We start from the raw sequence: 15,688 nt of genomic DNA on the forward strand, positions 1-15,688 counted from the left end.
ATGTGCCTTCCATTCCCCAAGACCCAGCCTCCTTACATGTCAAACTGGAACAGCGACAGCATTCTTGTAAAGAAGCTCTAACATGAACTAATGCACACAAACACCACGGTGGCAGCTAGAGTGAGGACTACAACATTGTTACTCTCATCCTTTCCAGCTAACTTATGACTTGACATCAGTCATTTGCGTTGAGGGTCTCTTTTCCCCCTTGAGTACAAAATGAAGGCAGATACTTTCTGACGTGAAATCCTTTGGATTCTAAGCTCCTCTTTATTCACCTGATTAGGAGACCCATCATGGGCAACAGAAACAGACTGGAACTTCCAGATCTTACCAAAGTTTTTCAAACATCTGTAAAAATCCATGAAGAAAAGCAAACGGGCATCTGGGTGGCTCAGGTGGTTAAGCGTCTGACTTCGGCACAGGTCATGATCTCACGGTTCATGGGTTCAAGCCCCATGTCAGGCTCTGAGCTGACAGCTCAGAGACTGCAGCCTGATTCATGCTCTGTGTCTTCCTCTCCCTCTCCCTCCCTCTCTCTCTCTCTCTGCCCCTCCCCTGCTCACGCTCTTTCTCAAAAATAAACATCAACAAAAATTAACAAAGAGAAACAAACGTATAATACACATATGAACACAACCCAACTGATGGCAAATTCTAAAGCCAGAGGTCCGAATGAAGGTGTAGACAACCATGACATCAAATGACATCAGACTGGCATCTGATGACAGGCACAAGGCTGTCTAAGTTACATGATTTTACCTATTCCTTAGGAGTTTAAAGTCAAGGTGTGTGTCAAGTCGTATCTGAGGCTCAGAGAAAAGCAACTGGCTTTTGTCCCAGGAGAAGAGTTCCCCCAGGTTCTCAAGCCTGGGTTCTCTCTCCAGGCCACTCTGCCTCAGCACCACTGAGCTCCCGTGAGGAAGCCAAAATCGCTTCCTACCACACACCCCTGTGAGGATGGCAAGTATTCCATTAGAACAATCATTTGGAATATAAAATCCCTGCATTTACAGAGCTCCTATTCACAGTCTTTAAAAGGCAATGATTTTAATTTATGTACCAACAAGACAGTTTAATTCCCCTGCATAGAAAAGGCTATGTTATCAGAGCACAGGAATGCTGGAACGGCCCAGAATTCCCATAAACAAGGAGTCCCAGGTGGTTTTAAGGGCTCTCCCTCCTAAGAGACTATCAGGGTAGGGATTTGTATTTACAAAATGCCTAACCGGGAAGCAGAGAGTAGTGTATGTCAAATAACCCTACACCCTCAGCCCCTCAAAAGCAAATAGAAGCAGCACCTGGTTGGGGGGGGAGGGGGGGGGAGAGGAGGGAGGGGGGAGGGGAGAGGGAGTGTGGCAGACTCGCTTCCCTACTGCTTTTGCCTCCAGGTCCCCAGCAAGACTGTGAGCTCTTCCCTGAGGTCTGTAATGCTCAATATGGCTAAAGAATCCACAGTTATCTCACCATCAGAGAACTGGGCAATTCACTTGCCTTTAGTCTTTAATTTCTAACTGCTCCTTCCCCACCCCTTTTTTTTAAGTAATCCATACAGTACTTACTCTTTAAAATTTATTGAAAGGTACCCACGGCCACTTTCCAGGTGTGCTCTTCGTGTCAAGTACGTGCCAGTTATTGGAGTGCTGTTCCATGCATTTCCACTAAATTAAGTTGCTACATCTTACTCTTGTTTGCTTGATATTTCGATTACTAACAATGGCATGTTCAATTCTCCCATTATGCCATGGCATTGTCAATTTCTCCCTGTGGCATTCAGTTACATTCTCTGTATATGAGCAACTACGTATTAAGGGCTAACAAGGTTAGAATTATTACATGTACCCCATATACAGTGTTGCCGATTTTATTTTACAAGCAGCCTCAGAAACCGGGCAGACTTGGGTGTGAGACCCCAACTCCATCACCTGCTCTAAGACCCTGTTTTCTCATCCCTAAAAAGTAATGTATACCTCCCTGAACATCACAGTTCCTCAGAGGCTGAACTAATAGAATTCATCTAATACACGTAGCATAGTGCCCCTCTCTCAAAATGCTAGCTGCTAATAAAATGGTCTAGAACCTAAGATCAGCCAGCTATTTATCAATATGGAAGTGGAACCCTGTGACCTGTCTATCAGGTGTTAGGATGGGGTGTGGGAGGAAGCAGATGTTTTATCCACAGTGTTTATTTCAGGGCTTAACAGATGGCTAAATACAGGATGACAACTACCTCGTCCATACCTCACCAAGAATGGTTACTCACATGACAGCTCAAAACTCCACGTCCCCAACTTCATTGCAATTGCCCAGTCTACCTTGTCCTCTCTGGGATAGATTTCCTCTACTTGTTGGCTTGAGGACTGTGTTGAAACAGTTGCACAATGATACACTTTATATACTTCTGGTTCTGAGAAACACCTGGCTTATTTAAAGCAGTTAAGAGTTACCTTCCTCAACTGCAGGTAACTTGTGAAGGCTTATCCCTGACCCTGGAACCCATGGGATTGTGTGTATGTTTGTGTTTTGGAGGCGGGGCAGGGAGGGGGGTGGGATGTGTGTGTGAAAGCAATTTCAAGGCAGACCATTCATTTTGTTAACAGTTTCCAAATCCTCTATAACATTCTCCCACATCCCAGTGGGGAGAGCGAAATCTTTGTCAAAGTCAAAGTTAATTGCACATCAGAGGGAGAAGATGCAATTTTCCTCTCTGGCTTTTGAACTCTGAAATTGACGCTTGGGAGTCATTCTGTCCTGAAAATGTCAGCTGCAGGAAAATACAACAAAAAAAGGCAGAATAAACTAGCAAGGAAACCTGCCAAACAGAAGAACATTTTTAGAAAGCCTCAGGGGTTACCAAGTCATTCATTTGCTTTAAAATAAAAAAAAAAAAAAAGTAATAATTTTAGGAAAGAAAAAAAAAATAACCACCCCTGCTTAAAAAAAAAAAATAATAATCCTGCAAAAAGGTTTTCGGCCCCAAATACACAGCAAACAGCTAACAGCAAGACCACAGGGTGTGCAGGAGGGTGCTGTGTTTGGCTGCCAGGATCTGGTACAGACCTGCCCACACAACTGGCTGGGCAGCACCATGTTAAGCTGACCCGCATTTCATTCATGAGGACTTGCTAAGCAGCCTCAAATCTTATTTGGAAACCAATCCCTTGATGAACTCTAGAAACCAACCAACTCTATAGCTGGCATCCCCCACCAAAAACATTTCCCCAGCATTTACTGACAAAGGTTCTTTTTTATTTTTTTAAGTTAATTTTTTTTCAGAGAGAGAGGGAGAGAGACAGAGAGAGAGAGAGGGGGAGAGAAAGAGAGAGGGAGAGAAAGAGAGAGAGAGAGAGAGAGAGAGAGAGAGAGAGAGAGAGAGAAAGAGAGAGAGAGAGAAAGAGGGAGAGAGAGAAAGAGGGAGAGAGAGAAAGAGGGAGAGAGAGAAAGAGGGAGAGAGAGAAAGAGGGAGAGAGAGAAAGAGGGAGAGAGAGAAAGAGGGAGAGAGAAAGAAAGAGAGCATACACAAGTGGGTAAGGAGGAGAGAGAGAATCCCACACAGGCTCCACAGTGTAGACCCAGAAGCGGGCTCCAACCCAGGCTCCGAGACCATGACCTGAGTCAGATGCTTAACTGACTGAGCCGCCCATGTGCCCCGACGTAGATTCTGTATTTCTTATTATCTTTCCTCTTATATAAAAGGGAGATGTCAGCCACTCAGACACCCCGGTTTCTTTATTCCTTAAGGGTCTCACCATTTGTCACTGATCCCAATGCAAGCACTTGAGTAATGTGTTCATAATGGGCCACATTGACCTCACTCCAGGGCCCTCATTCTTTGCTCTCCTCAAACACCACCACACAGACACGAATAAGTATGAGAAACCACTTATGGTCACCTCTCCCTTCAAGTTTCAGGTGTTTCAATACCTTTGGCCCAGAATTCAAATCACTGTCAACCTGTGTGAGGGACTAAAAGAATGACAGCAAAAAGAAGGTGTTGGCTTCAAGAGGCAACACACTCTCCTTCCTCCCAAACAAGCCACCAGGGCAAGTGGTAATTTAACCCTACACCCTGGTGAGGACAAAGTAGGCCAAGAAATTAACATACACAGTCATCTCAAAAACTAAATTCCATACAAAATTAACATGCCCTATCCTAGCAAAATTAAAACCGCTTAAAAGCATAAAGTTGAACAAAAAATCAAAATGGCTGCACTCATGCTTCAAGGAAGCTCTATTTTAAACTAAGTAACCTTGGGGTACCTGGTTGGCTCAGTCAGTTAAGCATCTGACTTCAGCTCAGGTCATGATCTCACGGTTTGTGGGTTCAAACCCTGTGTTGGGCTCTGTGTTGACAGCTCAGAGCCTGGAGCCTGCTTCAGATTCTGTGTCTCCCTCTCTCTCTGCCCCTCCCCCATTCGCGCTATCTCAAAAATAAAAAATAAACATTCAAATTTTTTTAAATAAGTAACCTTTCCCCTCTCTTCTGCAAACCTCCTCTCCTCCCTTCTTAGCCTTTTTTCAGGAACTCCGTACACCGTGAAAACATGACAAACAAGGCTAACAGCTCACACACGATACCTGTTGAAGCCAGCCAGATCTCTATTTCCTTAGAACCCCCCAGCTAGTCCCATCCTCTGGGGGGCAGGGGTGGCAATCCTGAAGGTCTTAGGCTGCTGCAGCCTCCTCTGTCCAGTAAAACAATAAAACCCTGGTTGTTTTCCATCCCAGACTCTATCTTCGTATTACCAGTTCCAGCTCTGGAGCACAGAAGTCGACATTCGACAAGTTCACCCAGTAGGAGTGAATAGAAAGTCATCAAAGAGATTAGATTACTTGATGAAGCATCCTATCTCAGTCATATTTTAATCCTTCTGATTTTCCAGCTAATTAAGGTTTAACAGGCTGGTGGAACCAATTCAAACCCATTTCCATTCCCGGGACCCACCTCCAAAGTAACTCCAGTAAACTCTTTGGCCAACAGGACTTCAAGCATTTTCCATGCACATGGCAACTACCATTCAGCGAACACCTGTGATATGTCAAGTACAAGTGTACAAACTCATCACCTGTATCAATCCAGCTGCTGCTTTACACCTTCTCTAGGAGGTGGGTGTTTCTAACGCACTTCCTGAGCAAAGACAGGCTCAGAATGGCAGGCTATTCATCCAAGTCCATCCCCCCACCCCACTATTAAGTAGAAGGTCTACAATAGATGGGACTTTTAAATCAACTACCAACTGAACACTGAACCTCTTAAATGCACAATTTGACGCTCCTTTTCCCACTTAACGTTTATGGTCACCTTTCCATCCACCTCCTTGATCCCTACACTGTGACTACAATTCATGTTTTGAAGAAAGATTTGATTTATTGTCCCACTGCCAACAGAGTGGTAGAAATAAAACCTATATACAATTCTCTGTCTTCCTCCATTCATGACAGAAGCTTTCAGGGTCATTTTTTTTTTTTTTTTTTTTTTTTTTTTTTTTTAGCCACTTCAGAAAGTTTCCGTGAGTGTTGTATACAAACATTTATGTGTGCACATGTAACTTGCTCAGCCCTCGTACCTTCAACAAACTTCAGAAAGAAATTTCAGATTCTTCCGAAAAGCAGGGAGGTAGACAAGGGCCATTCCTTCTCAGAAGGGACAATTAAGGAACACAACTTTGGGAGATATGTAATTCTACCAAAGTCGATACTTGAGATTCTCCCAAAAAAGATGGCATGTATTCCTTAGTTCTTGGCTCAACATTTTCTTTCTCCTTTTTTAAATAGTGACTGAAAGATTTTAAAAACTTGAGGAACATTTTCTTGGAAATAGTATTTCAACTTCACATATGCACGATACACTCCTTCCAGAAATGATACCTTATTAAACATCATGTAGCCAATGTTACAGCTTTCAGCCATCAAACAGAAAGTAGCTGCAACAAATTACAGGCTGTGCCCCTGCCACTTTCCTGTTTTCCCCCCATCACTTTTGCTTCCCAGACTGATTCTAGCAACTGGCCTACCCTTCACGAATCAGCCTATCAAGACACAAGGATACTGGAGTCCTCAATTTTCAATTCTCTATTTTGCAGAGAGGCAGAGCTTCCAAGGTTAAGCTTATTTAATATGCTATCTTCATCTCCTGCTAATCATTTAAATTGAAGAGGAACAGGAAGCCAATTCCCTCACTGTCTCGTGCGATGAGGCACCAGGGAAGCAGCTTCAAATGAGGGCGTGAGCAGTAACAGAAAAAGCAACCCGGCCCAGGCCAAGACTCCCTTCACTTGGCTCCTATGAATCCTTATGAAATATTTATAAACGTAAGCGAGAAATACCTCCTCCCCCCCCCCCCACCCAAGGGTGCTAGGCCAACCAACTCAGTGTGGCAGTGAGGTGTTTTTTATACAAAAAGCCAAGTCAGGACAAGAGGGTTTAACAGGGCTCATCAGGCCCACGTAGCAGGTTTAACAGGCACGGTGGTGGTCATTACGGTATGTTCTGGAGCCTGCAGGCTGAGCTCACCCAGCTCACCAGGTACAGCTCTAGGACCTTCACCAAGTTGCTTCATCATTTAATGCCTCAGTTTATCCCTAAGATGGGAATAATATTAACTACCTCTGACAATGTTTATGAGGCTTAATACTACTAACCCCACTTAGAACTTTGGGTGGCCCAAGTGCCCAATAAATCTTAATTTTTTTTTAAGTTTATTTTTGAGAGAGACAGAACGTGAGCAGAAGAGGGGCAGAGAGTGCGGGAGGCAGAATCCGAAGCAGGCTCCAGGATCTGAGCTGTCGGCACAGAGCCCGACGCAGGGCCCGAACTCACAAACCATGAGATCATGACCTGAGCCGGAGTCCAACGCTTAACTGACTGAGGCACCCCATCGTGTTTCAGCATTACACTCTATCCCGCACTAAAAAGACAACACCAACAGTGGCTCTCTACTGTGTGCCATGCTTTCGCATGCATTATCCCAATTGGTCCTCCCAACACTCTGATGAGGCAGACAGGAATGTAATAACGTCGTTTACAAACCTGGGGCTCAAGCAGGTTTCAGCTCTTACCCAGTATCCTATGCTAGTGACCTGAAATCTGAACCGAAGACTATGGCCTCCAAAAGCCATGCTCCTACCAACCCTATATGCCTTCCTGCCTTAGACATAAGCAACTCAAAGGAGGACATTTAATAAGTCTTCACGATGTGCTAGGCCAATGTCAGGGCTCACAGCAAAGTGATAGATAGGAAAAACCATCACTCCCATTTTCCAGACAAGAAAACAGAGTTTTCAATAGCTCAAGGACTATGTGCAGGAAAATCGAACTATGAACTTAGGTAAGCCAGAAGAAGGCTGCGGGGCCTCTCATCATTGCTTCAGCAACAAGAGAAAAAGAGGATCCATTTGCTCAAAAAACGGTGCAAAGTAAACCTTTGTACCATCAAATCACTGTGTTCCAAAGAAGAGTGAACATGTTTGTTTGTTTTTCACAGTGGGAAATTTGCTAAGACAGGAAGCTCCTAGTTTTCTCATAGTAACACTAGCTGTATGTTTGACTTTTTAACAAAATTAGAACCTAAGTAGAATCTCCAAACAACCTCAGGCCAAAGTTATTTTTGCTAAAAAGTAAATAGGCACAAAATTAAAACGCTGGAGAGAGGAATAATTAGATTCATTACAAAGCAGCAATCACCACTTCATTTTTCTCCACTGCCCTACAAAAGGGGGTGGGGAAAACAACCACAACCCCTAACAAATTGAAAAAGGAGAAGAACAACATTTTTGCTTGGGGCGTCTTTGTTTCTATATGAATTCAATAGTCCTTTTTCCAAACAAAAACATGAAACCTCCCATTTTATTCCAAACTGAAAACTTCAAACTTTACTTTGATTTCCACAGAGAGCAGTTTACGTGTTTTAAAACAAACAAACAAACAAACAACAAAAACAAAACACCAACAAAACAACACCAACAACAAAAAAATTAAAACACACAGGGGCACCTAGGTGGCTCAGCTGGATGGGCGTCCAACTTTGGCTCAGGTCATGATCTCACGGTTCATGGGTTCGAGCTCCATGTCGGGCTCTGTGCTGGCAGCTCAGAGCCTGGATCCTGTTTCCAATTCTGTGTATTCCTCTCTCTCTCTCTGCCCCTTTCCCGCTCGTACTCGGTCTCTCTCAAAAATAAATAAACATTAAAAACATTAAAACACACACACATGACAAAGTGGAGGGCTTAGCCTTCAAGAGCAGTAAGGCTGGACCAATTAGAAGAGGTAAGGCACAGATGCAGCAATGGGGGTGGGGGGATAGGGAAGACTGAAGGGATAAAATGGGAGGAATGAGGTCATTATACCCCAAATTATTAACAATCTCTGTTGCTGTCCTTGGCTGCAAAAATGTGTACCTCCATCATTAACCCTCCCCCCAAAATCTGACTAGCTCAATCACCCGTCTTCACTGCTCTCTGATCTCTAGTGAAACAGTACCAGCGAGGAGTTGCCCACCTGGTGTACTGGGGGAGGGGGGCAGTCCACACTATCTTCCAAGCTCCAGCATCAGAGCAATACCATTACTTGATGGTCCACATGAAACCCACGTTTCCTCCCCTTTCCACATCTCTACAGAAAAACTCAGGACCAGGTTTCTCAATACACAATTGTTCCTCCTTATCACTTAATTGATTACTTCACCTCCAACCTGAAACTCCACACAAAAAGCTCAAAAACTTACCGCTACCAAAATGATGCTAGGCACAGCTAGTCAAAATGAACGCATAATGTAAGGCAAACGAGCAGTAGGAGGGTTGATCATCCGCCTGCCAGAACTCCTGTCCAGTTAAGCCAGGAAAGCAGAGACTGATGGCATGGGAGGCAGAAGGACATCAGGCCTTCCACCAGGGGAAGAAATAGGAGGCTGGAAGAGAAATCCATACGGTAGCAGTTGTCTCCAAGCAAGCATGCATCCCAAGGGTCAATCAAAGGAACGGAAATAACTGGAGGTCAGTAACAACTCCATAAAGTCAATGTCTTCCCTCCTGTGACAGGTAAATTGTATCTTATTGGTAGTCAAAGCCAATCTTGAGTGAGATTTAGAATTTCAGGGAGAGCAGCACAGCTCCTAATTAGATGTTCACAGAATAGGAATAGGACCAAAATAAACGCACAACCCACGTGACAACACTCAGGACACAAAGCCAGGAGGGCAGGATTCTGTGTGTCATTTACCTAGAGGAGAGAATGGGAAGATCACACATTATGCTGAACCCGATTTAAAAGCTCTCATTTCATTACAGAGAGCCAACAGACACTTGAAAAGATGCTTGGTATCACTCATCATCAGGGAAATGCAAATCAAAACCACGATGAGCTATCACCTCACACCTGTCAGAATGGCTAAAATCAACACCAGAAACAAGTGTCGATGAGGATGCTGAAAGGAACCCTCCTGCACCACTGGTGGGAATGCAAACTGGTGCAGCCACTCTCGACAGTAGTATGGAGATTCCTCAAAAAGTTAAAAATGGAACTAACCTATGATCCAGTAATCATACTACTGGGGATTTACTCAAACAATACAAGAATACTAATTTCAAGGGATATATGCACCCGTATGTTTATTGCAGCATTATCCCCAAACTATGGAAGAAGCCCAAGTATCCACTGGCTGATGAATGGATAAAGAAGATGTGGTAGACATATACAATGGAATGTTACTCAGTTATAAAAAAGAATGAAATCTTGCCATTTCCAAATGACATGGATGGAGCTATACAGTATAATGCTAAGCAAAACAAGTCAGTCAGACGAAGACAAATATGATATGATTTCACACAGTTGCAGAATTTAAAAAACAAAACAAAGGAGCCAAAGGCAACAAAGGAGCGAGAGAAAGACCAACCAAGAAACAGACTCCTCACTCTAGAGAACTGTTACCAGAGGAGAGGTGGGTGGGGGATGGGTGAAATAGGTGAAGGGGATTAAGAGTACACTTATCATCCTCACAGTTCACGAGTTCAAGCCCCGCTGGCAGCTTGAAGCCTGGAGCCTGCTTCAGATTCTGTGTCTCCTTCTCTCTCTACCCCTCCCCCACTCCTGCTGTCTCTCTCTCAAAAATAAAAACATTAAAAAAAATTAAAAAAAAAAAAGAATACACTTAACATGATAAGCCTGAGTCACGTACAGGACTGTGGAATCCCTACATCGTACACCTGAAACTAACACTGTATGTTAACTCTACCGGAATTAAAATGAACTTAATTAGACAGAATAGATTTTACGGCAGGACAAAAAAAATGAAAACATCAGCTCTTATTTCTCAGCCATAAATCAATTGTGAGCACCCCCATTTTTTCAGCCCTCTTTGAATACTGCCTTACCCTGTCAGTCAGTAAGAGAAGTCAAGCTGCAACCAGAACCGAGGAAGACATGGTCCTACTGAGACAAGTCATTTTACTTCTCTAAAACTTGTGTCTCCGGGGCGCCTGGGTGGCGCAGTCGGTTAAGCGTCCGACTTCAGCCAGGTCACGATCTCGCGGTCCGTGAGTTCGAGCCCCGCGTCGGGCTCTGGGCTGATGGCTCAGAGCCTGGAGCCTGTTTCCGATTCTGTGTCTCCCTCTCTCTCTGCCCCTCCCCCGTTCATGCTCTGTCTCTCTCTGTCCCAAAAATAAATAAACATTGAAAAAAAAATTAAAAAAAAAAAAAAAAAAAAAACTTGTGTCTCCATCTGCAAAATGAGATGGCTGGACGAGATAACCAAGAAGGCACAGTGGAATTCTCTTGTCTTCAGTTTGGGGATTCTTCTGTCCCACTGTTGGTGACCTCTGGGCCATGGTTCTGTCAGAGCAGAGCTTCCTTCCCCCCTACTCAGGACATAGTTGAAAAGGGAGCTGACAAGCATGGGTTTCAGTATGGCACTGCATGGGAGGGACATGTTACAAGTATAGCTGGTTTAAGGCAAAACCAAGATGTATGAAGAAAAGGCAAACAGTGCCTAAAGGAGGCATGTCAGGTATGTTGTGGATTTCCTTTTTTTCTTTTAATTTTTTTTAATGTTTATTTTTGAGAGAGACAGGGCTTGAGTGGGGGACGGACAGAGAGAGGGAGACACAGAATCCAAGGCAGACTTGAGGCTCTGAGCTGTCAGCACAGGGCCCGACGTGGGGCTCAAACTCATGAGCCACGAGATCACGACCTGAACTGAAGTTGGATGCTCAAATGAGCCACGCAGGAGACCCAGTGCTGGATTTACTTCTATTTTACGATCTATCCACCACCAAAAAAAAAAAAAAAAAAAATTCACAGGAGTCTGACATAAGAACACAAACATGTATACAGGGCAGTTACAATGAAGATAAAATTAAAAAGCATAAACCATATGGGTGTTTTCTCTGTAATCACTCAGTCATCGGTAGCATGTTCTACACAGTTAAGCCTAAGGATAACGTCTTCGTAATTAACAACCTTGCAAACCTTTCACATCCCTTCCTTAAGTGAAACTAATCATCAGAAAGCTTACTAAATTGGACAAGCAGGACCTGAAATATTTCTCTCTTAAAGAAAAGGGGAAAAGACAAATTCGGCAGCAAGACTACATATCACTGTTTCTTCAGCATCGTCAAAATCTGGAAACTACAACCATTTCTACTGGCAGTAAAATGGATCAATCACGATATATTCACACAGTAGGTTACTCTCCTGGAATAAAGACGAACCAACTGTTGATAATAACGGAGACATAGATCAATCTCATAGCGCTGAACTCAAGTCAGCAACAGGTAACTAATTGCTTTTATCAGCAATTAAATTTCCTTTTATCAGGAAATCACAATCAATTTCCTTTTATCAGGAATTAAAATTACATTGGTCGGGGGCAGAAGGCTAGGGACAGCCGTCTACCATATGGATGTAAGCACAAGATGAAAAAAATCAGAGAACTCGGATAAAAATCTTGGCCTTAGAATGGGCCTCAGACCCTGCGCTCTGCAGCTATCCTTTGACAGAGGACGCAGCAAGTGGGTGGGGAGTTCAAAGTCACATGTGCTCTTACATGGCAGATCTGAACCTCAGCACCACACCAGCTCCTCCCTGCACAGTGTTCCCAACTTACCTTTCTGCTCTCCTTGGTGTAAATGTCGCATGTAAGAAAAATACATGTTGCTGGTTCACTTTCTTTAGGTGAAGTTTGTGCCTCCCGGGTTTAGTAATTCCGCTCAGGATAAAGATGCAACTGACTAACACTCCCCAGTAGCTCTGCCAGTTACTTAGTGACGATACCCGTTGAATACTCACTCTAATGGCTGCTGAGAGATTAAATGCAGTGTATAACTCTCCACGCTTTTAACACTTCAATTATGATCACAACACGACACAGAATTTATTTCCCTGATTTGAGATAATACACCCAACCCGTACAATTGGTCATCTTCTGCCAAATGTGGTACCCAGGAACTGCTATAACCTCTTCAACAGTACGTGAACATCAGGCTGCATTTACATGCTAGTGACTACTCCATGAGTTACCACTCTTTTTTTTCAATTCTTCTTTTAATGTTTATTTGTTTTTGAGAGACAGAGATAGACTTGAGCAGGGGAGGGGCAGAGAGGGAGACACAGATTCCCAAGCAGGCTCCAGGCTCTGAGCTGTCAGTATGGAGCTCAACGCGGGGCTCAAACCCATGAACCGTGAGATCACGACCTGAGCCAAAGTTGGACGCCCACCCAACTGAGCCACCCAGGCGCCCCTGAATGAGCTACCATTCTTAAAGAACTTTGTCTAATACAAGTTCTGAAAAATCTTCGAGGCAAACAGAGGTCACATTAAAACTTTGTTCCCAACATATCATACATACTTTTCAAGGGAGACCCCTGGGGAGCTTTCTGGAAGGTGTCACACATTTGACCTTATTTAACAGAATTAGATTTCACTGACACAATGCATGAGGTTTTAGTTATTTTTTTTTTCCATAACACTACCAACATAATGCAATCAGGCAAAACCTCATTCATTGTCTATTCAAAACTTTGGCTCTCAAAAAGAGCCTCTGGGAAATGAACTACTGAGAAGAACAGAGAAACAGTTGGAGCTATGTGCCTATTAGGCTAATAGCCTTCAGGAGTTTTGTGACAAGAGGAAAAGGGGCAAGTCATTGCGTGTGCTGTGCATATAGACTCAACAAAAAAGTGGAAAGGTATGCGCTCCAAATTACAGGAACGTTGAAATGGGAATTTCTGCCCACTCCTTAAGAAGGAGTTGTCTGTCAGTCTTTCTTTTACCTCAGTTGTGGGGAGAGTTAGTAAGAGATCTGGACCATTCCCTACTCTTAGTAAAGACAAAAATCCATGAACTAGAGCCAGTCAGAGGTAGCGTCAACAGCCTGGGCTACAGGCTTCTACGCCACTCTCATCTCTAACTGCACAGTACCATCCAGGCTCCAGGAGGGTTTGCTAGTCCGTATTTACTGAGCGCCTATCTCACAGAGCTTCTGGCACACCCTACTGAGACTGGGCACTAAGTAAAGAACCGGCATTTATCATGTGCTTCCCAAGTTACCAACACTCCACCGGGCCCCTTACGTGTCTTATGATCCCCCTGTAAGGCAAGAGCAATGGGCCATTTCACTGACGGGGAACTGGAATGCTGACGGACTTGCCCGAGGACAGAGCTCAGGGTTGGGAGAAGTAAATCCAGGTCTCTGTGACTACCGGATGCCCTCCCTCCCCAGAGATAAAGCAAATCCACCACTTGGAACAGAGCATAGAGCTCTGTGACCAAGCAAAAAGACACCAGCACTGTGGTGAGAGAACAAGTCATAGAAGCTCAAGCATGGAAGATACAATTGCCTACCTGAAATGCAGGTACTAAGTGGACCAGAACACTCTCCTCAAAGGAAGAATCACAGAAGCTGGGCTTTGAGGGACAAAGTACACACTTATACCTAGTAATAAGTGGACAAGCACAGCAGGCAAAGGGAAAATCTGGCAAAGGACCAAGGTCTATGGAGTAGAAGGGAAATTTGGCTGGACTGCCCCGGGGGTGGTACAGGGAGAGGAGGCAGGAATAGGAGGTCATTCTTGTGGACAAGGACTCTGGCGGCCAACAGTCTTCAGATGTCATCCCTTTGGGAACCAAGAGTCTCAGAGGCCATCTTACTCAACTTGAGCTACTAATTCTGGGGCACCTGGGGGCGCAGTTGGTTAAGCAACCAACTTGAGCTCAGGTCCTGATCTCACACTCCCTGAGTTCAAGCCCCACAGCAGGCTCTGTGCTGACAGCTCAGGGCCTGGAGCCTGCTTCGGATTCTATGTCTCCCTCTCTCTATGCCCCTCCCCAGCTCATATTGTCTCTGTCTCAAAAATAAACATTAAAAATTTTAAAACAAAATACACTGGGTGGCATATAAGTCCACAGAAATTTATCTCAGTTCTAGAGGCTGGTAGTCCAAGACCAAAGTACCAGCTGACTTGGTGTCTGGTTCATCTACCTGATTCATAGGTAATGGTCTTCCTGCTGTGTCCTCAACACGGCGGAAGCGTGAGGCAATTTTCTCAGACTTTTGTAAGTGCCTTTCTTAGGCACTAACCCCATTCCTGAGGGCTCCACCCTCATGACCTAATCACATCCCAAAGGCCTCACCTCCTAATACCATCACACTGGGGTTAAGGGTTTCAAAATACGTATGAGAGTGGGGGAGCACATCAATATTCCGTCCATAATAAAGGGCCTCAAAATGAGGAAGAGGAAGGTTTAAGAAAGACCAAGTGGGGGCGCCTGGGTGGCACAGTCGGTTAAGCGTCCGACTTCAGCCAGGTCACGATCTCGCGGTCCGGGAGTTCGAGCCCCGCGTCGGGCTCTGGGCTGATGGCTCAGAGCCTGCAGCCTGTTTCCGATTCTGTGTCTCCCTCTCTCTCTGCCCCTCCCCTGTTCATGCTCTGTCTCTCTGTCCCAAAAATAAATAAACGTTGAAAAAAAAAATTTAAAAAAAAAAAAAAAAAGAAAGACCAAGTGTTCAATTCTGCAGGTTAGATGCACAAAACAGCTGTTACCAATCCATACCGAAGAGAACAGCAATACAGATCTTCAAATGTCCAAAGAGCGCCTTTTCCTCAACACCCTGACCCAAACCTAAAATGCAGTACAGAAGATTTTGGCAGGATGGGGTCTCCTTCCGAGAAATTGAGCTACTGTGGACAAATTACACATCAACCAATACCCCCCAATTTTCTTTACCTTCATGCAAGTGCCCAATGCAAATAGGGCCCAGAAGTGCTGTGTGAAACTGGTGCTCAGTAAATATGGGGTAACAAACCCTCCCAGAATTACCAAACCCAAGAATTAGCAATAGTTGGTTCTACGTCTACCAAGCTAATACAATTACAGAACTTCGAAAGTCACCCCTTAGAGGAAAAATATCAAGTCTGAAAGGCAGTCGTGTCTCTGAGCAATTACCCTCTATATCTAAGTATATCAATAAACATCTTCACCGGAAAGGCAGAGGACTTGATTTAGGCCTGACAAGCCTCGACAGCAATCTAGGTTTCTATGACACTTTCTAGCTTTCTAGAAAAAGTCATCATGCTACTAAGGATCAGTATGTCAAAAATAAAGCAAAGGTTAAACATAGAACAGTATTTTTTCAACCAAGAGCCTTTTCTGAACCAAGAGATGCCCAGATAATGATCCGCGCAAAGAAGAGACAGA

The 15,688-nt window shown here is 44.2% G+C and overlaps 1 protein-coding gene across 12 annotated transcripts in view; it reads right to left on the bottom strand.

The window, feature by feature from the left end:
• Positions 1-15,688, bottom strand: part of TLN2 (talin 2) — a 437,549-nt gene that overhangs the window by 316,761 nt on the left and 105,100 nt on the right. The window lies entirely within an intron of this gene.

The sequence above is a fragment of the Leopardus geoffroyi genome, chromosome B3 (assembly GCF_018350155.1).
Source record: "Leopardus geoffroyi isolate Oge1 chromosome B3, O.geoffroyi_Oge1_pat1.0, whole genome shotgun sequence".
Taxonomy (NCBI): Eukaryota; Metazoa; Chordata; class Mammalia; order Carnivora; family Felidae; genus Leopardus; species Leopardus geoffroyi.